At 33.4% G+C, this 12,215-nt stretch overlaps 1 pseudogene; it reads left to right on the forward strand.

Moving 5' to 3' along the window:
* Positions 1–1,614: 1,614 nt before the first annotated feature.
* LOC112100205 lies at positions 1,615–8,293 on the forward strand (annotated as a pseudogene).
* Positions 8,294–12,215: the final 3,922 nt, after the last annotated feature.

A 12,215-nucleotide genomic window follows, 5' to 3' on the forward strand; every position in this document is an offset into this window, starting at 1 on the left:
AGAAGAAATGTTTCAGCTTCAGACATTACCTCGAATAAAGACATCAAATTAGTTTCTGTAAAGAGCATTGTCAGGAGGGGGCGCCTAACAGCCCAAGGATAACGATGGAGTATATAAAATTCGGCGCCATACCTACAATAGGAAGCAACAATCAGGCACGTATTGATGATTTACATAGAAATTTAGGCTTAAAAATGAGAAAACACTTATCATGAGCTAAGAGCAATGAGGCTCTTAATTGTTTCAAAATTTGAAACTAATAATAGATGTATGTTATACAAACAAATTCAGACTTCAATACTTGTAAGAAAAATCAAGTCAGTAAATATGGAACCTACTTATCTCCGTTCCATAGGTTTGGTTGTCTTTTTTTTTTTTTAATTAATGTTCAGAATCGATTAAAAAGTTTTTTAATTCGAGTTCTTGCTAATTTCATTTTTTTATTCCATTGTGAAATCCAATTTTCTTATTTAATTTTATTCCGATCCTATCTACCCATTCGAATTTTGGTTGCTTAATTGTTCAGGATGTTGGAGTTGAGAATGATCCTCTTGAAGACTTGAATACTGAGGCAGAGAGGAGGTTGATCCAACTGTTTTCCTACGATTCTTGGGAACATTAGATACTACTTTTAAAGTATTCAACCTACTAAATGATTCCTCCACACTACTGTTACCCTTAAAAATCATCTAATTATTTATTCATACACTAATCTAAATAATGGCGTGATAAATCAGAAACCTTTCTTCATGAAACATGAACTGAGGGGATGAAAGAAATTAAGTTACCTTGAGCATTTGAATCCCTTTTTCGAATGTAAGACAAAGAGTCTTTGACTTGTAATGCAACATTTAGAAAATGCCACAATCAGGTTCAAGAATAAAGAAAAGCTGAGGTGATATATAATTTTCCATATTCCAAATATATCTAAACTATACAAGCAATTCAAAAATGATTATGATAACAGAATTTTAAGAACAATTCAAAATAAATAATGACCTTCAGAGGTTCAACGGACACTGATTCGCCACAGCTTCAACTTCCTTTTTGCACCTCTCATTCAAATCATCAAAAATTGTGACAAATAAGCGGTCCACAATATCCATCACCTGTATTCAGGTGTCATTGAAAAATCAACCAATAAACCCCTCCAGCTATACCTCCGAATAATGCTTCTTAATCTCCATTTCAACATCAAGACCGGTAAATTAACTCACACAAATGCCTATGAGTGTACGAGTCCTCTGGTCTAAAAACAGAACCGGTCTCAAAAACCCGCCCAAAATCACCTCGTATCGACATTTGCTTGTGACCTTCACTTGAACCAGCTATCAGTTTTGGCATGTGGATCTCAACAAAATCCTCAGAAAACAAGAATTGTCTGAATATCTGTACATTGATGCAATCATTTAAGGACCAGAATCATCAGCTCAGAAATACAAGACAAAGTTACACACCTTCAAACCAAACGCAATGAAAACTAAGTTTAACTTCTCCAGCATGCAATTAGATTCAAGGAAACTCCAGGTTACCTTTGCCATCTCACTACAAATAAAAAATCTAATTATTAGATTAACCAGGATGCTGAATGCAGTGTGTTAGGTGTTCGAGAAAATGCCAAGGTCTACACCATCAGCTAGAATCGAAGCATCCAGCAGGGCAATGACATGTAACAAAGTCAGAGATGTTGCTGAGTCCTTGTGATGATTCAGCAGGTCTCTGAAGAACACTCTAGATAGTTAAGTGCCAAGGATGAGGCATGGCATAAGACAAATATCCGCTGACACAGTGCAAGGACATTCGATACAACCAGTATATTCAAGTGATATTAGCCGTTAGATGATTAGCCACAGCTGTAACTGTACCGAGAAAAGCTTGTAAAGCACGCATGCAATTTTCGTATATTGTGGCATCAAATCAATAACAAGTATGCGGTGCCAAGTTTCAAATTTATTGTTACTTCTATATCAATAGCTTTAGTTCTTATTTATTTCTCTCTAATAAATGGGTACCACAAACCTTCGGAGGAGAAGCTGAATAAATGATAATATAAGTATCCATAACCAAGGAAGCAAAAAGTTACATTCCTAACTTGACTCTCAATACTGAAAATATGATATCTGTAATAGTATTTTATTCTCAATTCTGAGTATATAATTAAGGATTACTTCCGAATCCGGACAAAAATGGAAAAGGATTATGCATTTGTTGAAAGAAGCTGCTTTGCAGGAAACATCTGCTCACGGATCCCTGAATTCCCATTATTTTTCATTTTGTTTCCATTTAATTTTCAATCTCAACTAAGGTGGCGTTTGTTTTTTAACTTAATAACTTAAAGTGACTTAACTTAATTAATTAAGTTAATTAGAGGTGTTTGTTTTTATAACTTAATGAGACTTTTTAGATAATTTTGACTTAATAAAATAAGCCAATTTTTTTGGCTTTTTATTTAATGGAGAAATTTGAATTAAGTCAATTACTTACTAATGTCAAAAATATCCATGTTTTATAATTTATTTTTCATGTCTATCCCAAAACTCACTCACAGACATTTACACCACATAAAAATATCATTGTTTTTTCTTTCTTATATTATATACGATAAAATTTAAAATTTATGGTATTTTATATATTAAAATTCTAAATAATTATGTATTCACTTGAATATGGTTTTACTTATAAATGTTAAAATATTGTGGTATTTAATATATTATTTATTTGACATTCAAATTTAATAAGGATACAAATGTAAAAATACATATTTTCAGCTTTTTCAGTTGAAAAAAAATATCTTAATACTTATTTTTCGATATTCAGACGAAAAAATAAATATATTATTTAGATTCAGACATTTAAATCTATTCAGAATTCAGACTAATTCAGGTCCATTTAAATTTCAGACAAAAAAACAAACGCCACCTAAGTCTAAAGACTTTGGATGACTATGATTGCACCAAGTCAAAGTCTTTGTGGCGTAAAGTCAACCATTAAGAGAGAGTCTCTGGGGTGCTGCCGCAACATAAAAATTTAGAAACCCAACTCAAGGCCTTACTCATATTCCAATCCAAGCTGGTTAGTGGGTTAAGGTTACTTAAACATTTTATATTTTTGTCTATTCTTAGATAATGTTGAATATTATATATATAAGAAAATTTTTGTCTATTCTTAGACAAATTCTTGGCGGGAATTTAACAAACTTCAAGCCTAATAACACTTTGCATAACAGCGTGACAGCTTGGCAGTTGACTAAGCACCCTGCTTACATGGCAATCTGACTCAGCAGTTTACATAGCAATTTGGCTCAACATATATACTCTTAACAGAACCAAATAAACATTAACACGCGTCACGGCGCATACCTTGCATATAATCACATTTATATATGTACGATGATATCACCGCCACCCAAATTTCTCATTTATTATATTTGATTATTTTCTCTTTATTTCATTGATTTTCTCGTATAAAAGTAGATTTACTACGATTTACCATTGTGTTGTTGTGCAATGGTCACCCTTTTTGTTCGGGCTGCCTATTGATTTATTGCTTTGAGAAGAACTCTCAGAATAACTTTACATTATACTTTTCTAATTTGCAATGAATGCGTCCAGGAGTATAAAGCCATGAACTGATTTTTGAACAACTTATATCTTACTTGCTAATGTCGATGGAATTCATAAATTCATAATACATCCAATAAAGGGGGAGAAAAATAGGAAAGAAAGAAATACTCCGTGTATCATCCAGACTAGTTTTAAAACTTCTTGAATTGGACAAGAATAAGTTGGCTGACAAGCTTTCCTAACTTCTCACAACTTTTATTATTGTTACCTTATATTTTCATAGTCGTTAGATTTTTGTACTTTGAATTGGTACCAATCTCTTTTTTATCAAATTTAAACAGAGATGATTGATTGAATGATTCAGTCTCCTTCGTCGAAACAACGTTCTTATTTGCTCAAACAGATGGAATCCAGAAAACTCATCCATTTGATTCTCTTCAATTGAAAACTCATCACTTCCTGCATGTAAGAGCAATTTGAGTGCCATAAAGCCTGTAGTGAATCTACGTATTTAGGGAATAATTTAAATAGAAAAGTTAACATGAAGCTCATACCCTAATAAAAAGCTACTCTTAAAATAACATGAATCAAGAAACAGAGCAAAACAGAGTAGCTACTAAGAAGAACACCCAAATTAACTCCTAAAATTGACCAAACATAACAAGCATCAAATCAAAGCATTAAAGCACTAATCAGAGACTTTACACTAAATTGTTTGTTTTAAAATAATGGGATTTCAAGATTATACTTAAAAAGACCTCTTTCTTTTTTTTTTTTGGGGAAGAGAAAAATCATCTGCATGGTTGAAGGATCAGAAGCTCATGGATGGAATAAAAGAGAAATTAAAGTAAACAATGTAACTAACCGGTTCCTTGAAGAAGTTGGTTATCGACGGAGGCCCAGTGACTTTGTTGGAGTGGTGGCATCGCTGGCTTAGGCCCGAGTGAAGAGTGAATATTGGGAGATCTCTGGCTTCGGTTCTTTGACCTTACGTTATTTTATTTATTCATTATTTTTTTTTCTAGTATATGCAGATGCTCCGCTCACTTTAAACTCTGGTGGATGCAGTGTGGCAACTGAAGTGATCAGTTGCTGCCCAAGATCACAAACCAAATCTGCCAAGATGCTTCCAAGATCAAACTGATTTGAAGCTTAATTGATATGAAATGCAAACGATGATGATGATGAAGAACAGAAAGCAATTAAGAGATGAATAGAATCAACGAATCAAAAGAAAAACGGAGGACAAATCGATTTGCGTGGTTCAGCTAATTTTTGGTGTTTTTAAATAACTACCACAGTGGGCGGAAATTTCTGTTCAATTCTCTCAGCAATCTCTCTCTATAAAGCTCACACAATCCCCCCTTTTTGTTGCACCAGAGCGAGCGGTTTAACGGCTTTGTAACCAACCCAGATGAAGCCCAGAAAACCACGTGACATGCATGTGCGTTAACAAACTATAACGAACATAAGCAGCTTTCTTTAAGCACGTGAAGCGTCCGCGCTTCATTAAACCCAAAACGGTGTTTCCCGAAGTCGTTTGACCATGCAATACCATCCAGTACGCATCAAAACGGCCGCAACTCATGTCGTTTAGCTTAAGTGTCTTAAGCCCAAAAGGCGACACTCGATGTCGTTTTGCTTATTTCTGATTTGCTTCACCTGTCACACAACATGCAGTGTAGATGCTGCTTTAACTTTTGAATTTTATATGATTTTATTTTGTCTTCTTAAAAGATATCTTTTAGAACTGAAGGGCACTTTCGATGTTTCTTATTTATTTTACAGTGACCTCTTCTGGCTCTTTCTGCTGAGGGAGGGTACAAACAATGAATCATCATCAGATTAATCAAAATATAACCCCACTCATAAAATAAAAATTATAAAACGTCTGTTCAGATGATTTGAGTCACACACATCAACAATCAGAAATCGTTAACTAAGTATACAATTTCTTTTTGGACTCGTATTTTCCCCATTGTTGATCACGTAAGTTACTGCTGTATATGTTGTTTTGATGAGTAATTAATGATCATGGAATTTACTTAATTTGCCAACTTAAATCAATCATTAGTCTTAAACTTTTCCGTAACAAAACCCTGAATTTATATTTTGATCAGGAATCAGGATTCGCAATTAGAGGAAGGTGCAGCAGGCCAAGTTCCTGGAGAACGAATTATCAGTGTTTATGGAACTTTCTCTCTAATATTGGCTACATTTTACTATTTTTAGCACCAATAAGAATGATAGGGACGATTATCGGGACAATTATAAAGATTTTTCTTGTATCGTGTGTGATTGCAATCATATTGGATCCTTTGTTCTTCTACATTCCGATAATGGATGATGAAAATAAGTGCATTGAAATGGACAAAATTTTGGGAAACAATGCAGCTTTTTTTCGTTCTGTGTTTGATTTGCTCAAGATACTTAATTCATTTTACCTTTGAGTTGCGTAATTATCAATTTCGTTTTAAAGGAAGGAAAAGTTTGTGGCGCTGGCTGCTCTTCTACATTGACATTTTGGCCGCTGATCTTCCCCTCCCTCAGGTAAGTCACATCACGTATTATTAATTTTATCTTAAACCTTGATAGTTTATCGAACTGAATGTGGTTATTTAATTACTTTGATTTTCTCACATTTGATTGGTGATCTCTCAAAGAATGAGAGGCACAGAGTTTTTGTATGCAATGATATTCTCACTTCTGTAATATTTGCTAAGGGTTATTCGAGCATACAGAGTGTTTTCGGAAGCAACATTGGGCTCAGAAATACTCGCTGAAGCTACATGGGTCATTATTGGCTTCAATATTCTTCTGTACAAGAAAGGAGGTCATGTAAGTTGATAAAGCACCATTCATGTAAGTCTATTTATATTGACTTATATGCACAAGCCTATAATACAAACAGCATCATTGTAATACAAATTTGTTTAGAAATTCATGGCCTATAATACACCATTTATGTCCTAGACTTACTTGTCAACCTTGCAAAATTTTTGTGCTTGGCAACTGGTTTTGTTGATGCCGAAATCTGGATGAGTTGGTTAGTGACTCGATCTCATATTCCTGCATCAACATTAAATTTATTTGGTGGGAAGATGCTGGTTGATCTCCAAGAAAATCCTCCGACTATGAGCAGAACATTCATGAGCTGTTGATTAGTGAGCACCGAGAGCAGATAATTGATGAGCAGACGACCAATGAGCAGATGATCCATGAGTAGATAATCCGCGAGCCTGCGAGCACAAAGAACAGTCAGGGGGCACCGGAAGTTTTTCCTGTGTAAACCCTCCGACACTCAAGTCAGTGATTTGGGTCTACTTGGAAAAACTCATACCACAATTCACATGGTTTAACTATGATTGTTTTAAACAAAAAGCTTTTAAGTAAATTTAAAGGAAAATAATTGAAAATAATTAATCTTAAAGAAATCATAAGCGAAAGAGAAATTTCCTAGTGGTAGAGAGAGAAAAAGATTCAATGGATTCAGTCACCCAAAGGGACAGAGGAAAAAGAATCCCCCATTTCCCCCATTTTCCCAGGGTTTTTATAGGAAACTATAGCGGTTTTTATCATCTTCCCTAGAATTATCAAGAAAATTATTAATTTTGATCCCACTAAGAATATGGTCCCTAATATTTCGGAGAAAATAAGTGAGATTTGTTTTGACTGAGTCGTGTTTTCTAATAACATCATGGTTGAGATGATGTGGTCGAGATGACCAAATAACATCCTGGTCGAGGTGTTGCTCATTTTTTACTTAAAGGGGAGCACAATAATGTATGAACAAACATCTTATCTTGGTCACCTTATTCTATTCCCCAAACAGGTTTGTCGGTCCTCCAGGTATTTGGAGCCTTATGATACCTTTTTGCCATGGAAAAAGTTAGAGGATGTCGGAAGGAAGCCCGCATAATTAATCTAGCTGGATGCAAACACAGTTCGTTTTACCGTGAAGACAGAGTTTAGGAGACGACAGAAAATTTCTAAATGACTTGTGCGGCATAAATAATTTTGGATAATGTAATGATGCTCTTGAGTCTGGCATTGTGGAGGTGACTGATTTTTCAAAGAAATTGTTACATTGTTTACAATGGGGCCTGCAAAATCTCAGGTTAATTTGCTCATACAATAATATATTTTCCTTGTGTGTGTTGCATAATACGATTAATTCTTGCGTTACAGGTTCTTCATTTTGGAAAATTGAGTTAAAGTAGTAATGCTAACAGTACATTATATCTCTTTTAGATATTTAATAACACTTAGGGGCAAAAATTTTAACTGATAGTTGTGTTAACGGCACAATCAATTTGTTTGAATGTCAAAGGTAGTCAAGGGCTTGAGTGATAAGTTTTTTCTACAGAGGATGTAAGTGAGGAATTTATGAAACTTTTTGATAACAAGAATCATCTAGGATAAGCAATTGAGCAGAATTCTTTTACAGTGCATTTGGTACATTTTTGCAATTTACATAACCAACGTAGGGGTGGTGCTGTTTGTGTTTTTAATTGGCAAGATGCAGTTTGACACAGCAAGATCACAGAAGATAAGACAGAAGTGGAAGGAGATGAAGCAGTGGCCAAATTTTGGGGATATTTCTTCTGATGTGCGGGGGGCAGTTAAGGAAATGCAATTGATACAAATGGCAAGAAACCAAACGTCGTGTTGATAATTTGGTGAATGATCTTCCTGACGAACTTGGCAACAAAATAAAATGTCTGCATTAAACTGCTCAAGACTGTGACGTTGAACTATTCAATCACTCAGTGACGTTGAAGCCTTTACTCTTATGGCTGATGACTTTAAACTAGGAGTGGGCATGGGTTGGTTTGGATTGGGTTTTAAGTTAGCTTAAACTAAACCATAAAAATTTGGGTTTGACCCAAACCAACCCAAATATTTTCAACCCAACCCATTTAAATTTGGTTTGGATTTGGTTTAAATTTTATTATTAAAATATTTTTTATTTTGATAAATTTAATTATATAATAATTATTAATTGTTATTAATTATTAAATTGATACTAAAATATGAAAAAAATATAGTGGATAAAAATTATAAATAATAAATATTACAATAACTTAATCCTTAAATTAAAGAATACTAGAAAATTAAAATAAAGTTTAATCACAAAAATAATTAATTCTCAATAAATAAGAACGTAAACTCTAATAATAAACTTCCACAAACATGACATCAACAGGTAAATTCAAAGAAATAAATAAATAAAACAACTTATGTGAGTGTCATTTAGTTAAAATAATAAAATTCCTTTAACTAAAAAAAAATGTATCATTTGACTTATAATTATTGAGATGATAATTTTCTATCAAATGGTGTTTCTTTTTTTTTTTTTTTCAATAGGTTGATTGCTCATAAATTTCAGGTTGGAGGATCAATGTCAATAAATCTCATCAAAATAAAAAATGAAGTATTATTTATGCTACATTATCAATATAGCACACAAAATGTTAATTTTATTTATAATAACTAATAAGGCTTTATAATTTTTGTCACAATAATATTTTATCAGTGGAAATATCATTTCTCATAATTATTAATTATTTCCTTCCAATGGGCTAGGTAACTTTGCCCTCAAAAACCATCTCATCATTATTACTATAATTTTCCTTGATTCAAATATGAAAACAACAATATAGATTTGGTGTTTATCTTATTACTATTAGAAACATAAAAGCGGTAATTACGTAAGTATAATATGAGTTCATAAATTTTAAAAAAAATATTTCATTTCATCAAACACTAATTTCATCTCATTTAATTATTTACAATAGTATTTATTTAATGCATATTTGTTTTTACATGTTGCTTTCATTTTTTAACTGTTAACAATTGATCACGCTCTGAACAATTTAATAATGACCTTTCACTTATTTATTTTTATTTTCATTTATTTCAATTGACAAGTTTGAGTGTTGGAGTTTTGTTCATAGTCCATGGGTAAAGCATATACAATCCATAATGAAATGATTTTTTATATAAATACACATTTAACCCATTTATACAACTACCTCTACGCTCCAAACGACAACCCGACAAGAGTGGGCACAGGCCATCACAAGCACTCGACCGCGTGGGACCCGCGCGTTAGACACAAAACGTGTGACACGTGCGGGCCCACCCACCCGTCAGAGACACAACGCACACGTTCAACGCCAACATCAAGGCACGTAGACAGCTCAACTCGAACGACCAAGACATCATTATCCATCAATCAAAAAGTTGAAAAAAAGGCCGAAAACTTCACGGGGCTTTTGAGTTCCGGAAATTAATAGACACCCTTCAAGTCCGTGAAATGGTGCCTCGCAACGTGGCAGTTGGGCCTCTGTTCCGAGACTTCAACGGGGCGCGGCCTTGTCGTGCGCCCAGGGAACAGAGTCCATTGTTGCCTTGGCTTTAAACTGTTGTGGTGGGTGCCGCCATAATTTGATACACCGACAACATTATAAATTTCCACGCCAGCCCTGCTGCTTTACTGACACGTCAAACTCCAGATTTGAAAAATAACCTTATAAACAGCGGGTCTTGCCAATTTACATATACATATTCAAAGCCTGCTTGGACCACGTAAGTCCATGATTAAAGTTACAAGACAAAATTAAAACGAAGAACGATACTTTATACCTGTTTAGAAGCCATTGGATATTTTCGTCATATTTGATAAAAGTTACAAGACAAAATTAAAAAGAAAAATGATACTTTATACCTGTTTAGAAGCCATCGGATATATTGGTCATATTCAAAACCTGTTTTAACCACGTAAGTCCATGATAAAAGTTTAAAATACCTTTTGTGGAAAGGATAAGTATGATATTTTTTAATAAATAAATAAATTTATTTAGTAAATAGATTAGGTGAATAATTTAGTGAGTTTAAATAATTTTGATTAATTTATACATAAAGAGTGAAGCTATTGGCACCTTTCATTATTCTTATAAATCTCCACTTTAAATAAAATTACATTGAAGGACAAATAATAATTAAACACATTTAAGAATTTTCGTAATAAATTACTTTCATAATCAATTCTTTTTTTTTTTGCATTCATAATCAATTCTTTTTTTCTTTTTATTTTCTACTTGCCACTTCTCTCTAATTAAAATAAATTACAAAAATTTATAATAATTTATTTTTCTTTTCTTATTTCTTAATAATTGAGAATTTTTATACCTATTACTTTCAAATTATAATTTAAAATGTGTCATATCTATAACATAATACTGTTTTGAGTTTTAATAATATACAAATTCAATTAAAAAAATAAAATAATGTATTTAAAAGGAGAAAAAAGGACGTTTTTGAAATTAAATACAAATATTCCAATTGTTACTGTGAAAATGTGATATTTTCAGCACTAGAGCTACCACTTTATTGCTTATCCGACCCGAAAGGAACTGATGTGGTCCAACCGTGGTCGGATCGGATTATGTCTCCATAAGAAAGGCTGTCAATTATGTCTCCATAAGAAAGACGTCACATAGATGATGTAATCAGATTTTATCATGCGTTTGTTCCCCTTCAAACGTCACATAGATGATGTAATCAGATTTTTATCATGCGTTTCTTCCTCTTCAATCGAGTACTTGTCACATCCTGAGTGTTTGTGAATCTACATTTTTTTAAGGGCATGTGTACAGTAGTAAGAAACAAGTTAAAAAATAATAAAAACACACATTTTGATGTTGTTATCTTTATCTTAAAGTATTAAAATCTATATTTCTTTTAATCTTTTAACTTGTCTTTTACGATATTAAAATAAGAAAATCCTTACTAAAAAGTAAAAGGGGACTTGTCATGTGCACAAAGTACAATATGTTTCAAATGTTACTTGATAGAAATTACTGAAAGCATTGTATCATTGGAAAACTCTGCTGCATGCTACTAATTTGACAGTTTATCAAATATTTTTTTGCCGCTCGCTACTTATGAATCACGTTTAGTCCCCTTTGAATTGTGTGCATCCACCATCTGTTAAATTTATCTTTGAATTTTCTCGCTTCCATAAGGGACACAAATAAGAAACAGACAAGGATGTTCAAATCCCCGAGTTGTAAAATTTACAAGATGCATCGGGTAGAAAAACCTCGTAGAAACCTTAGCTGATGAACTCTGTAAAGAATATCCTCATTCATTCAGCTAACCCGTTGAACCAAAATGCAAAATCATCCTCGATAAGTACAAGAAACAAAAACTTTACAAGAATAACTTATGAACTTGATAAATTTCTGAGGAGACTATAGAGATGGCTAATGGGCCGAGCGGCACAAGGTACGGCACGGGCACAACACGTGTCTGTACAGCACGGCACAACACGAGCACGTTTCGGTAGGGCACGAGGGGCATGGCATGACACGCACATGGGCTGTGCTGGGCCTAGAATTTTAGGCACGCGGGCTTTAAAAGCACGACATGATTAGAGATGGGCCAAAGCACGGCACTCGAAAAGGCACGTAATAAACACGCTTCATTAGTGGGCTAAGCACGCGGCCCGTGGGCCACTAATAGCACATGGGCAAAAGTATATCAAAATAAATTTTTTTAATGAAAAATAAATATAAAATATCATGATTTTATAAATATCTTGAAATTAAAATTTTTAATATATTTTTTTAGCATAGGCTTTTTAAA

The sequence above is a fragment of the Citrus clementina genome, unplaced genomic scaffold, assembly GCF_000493195.1.
Source record: "Citrus clementina cultivar Clemenules unplaced genomic scaffold, Citrus_clementina_v1.0 scaffold_9, whole genome shotgun sequence".
Classification (NCBI taxonomy): domain Eukaryota; kingdom Viridiplantae; phylum Streptophyta; class Magnoliopsida; order Sapindales; family Rutaceae; genus Citrus; species Citrus x clementina.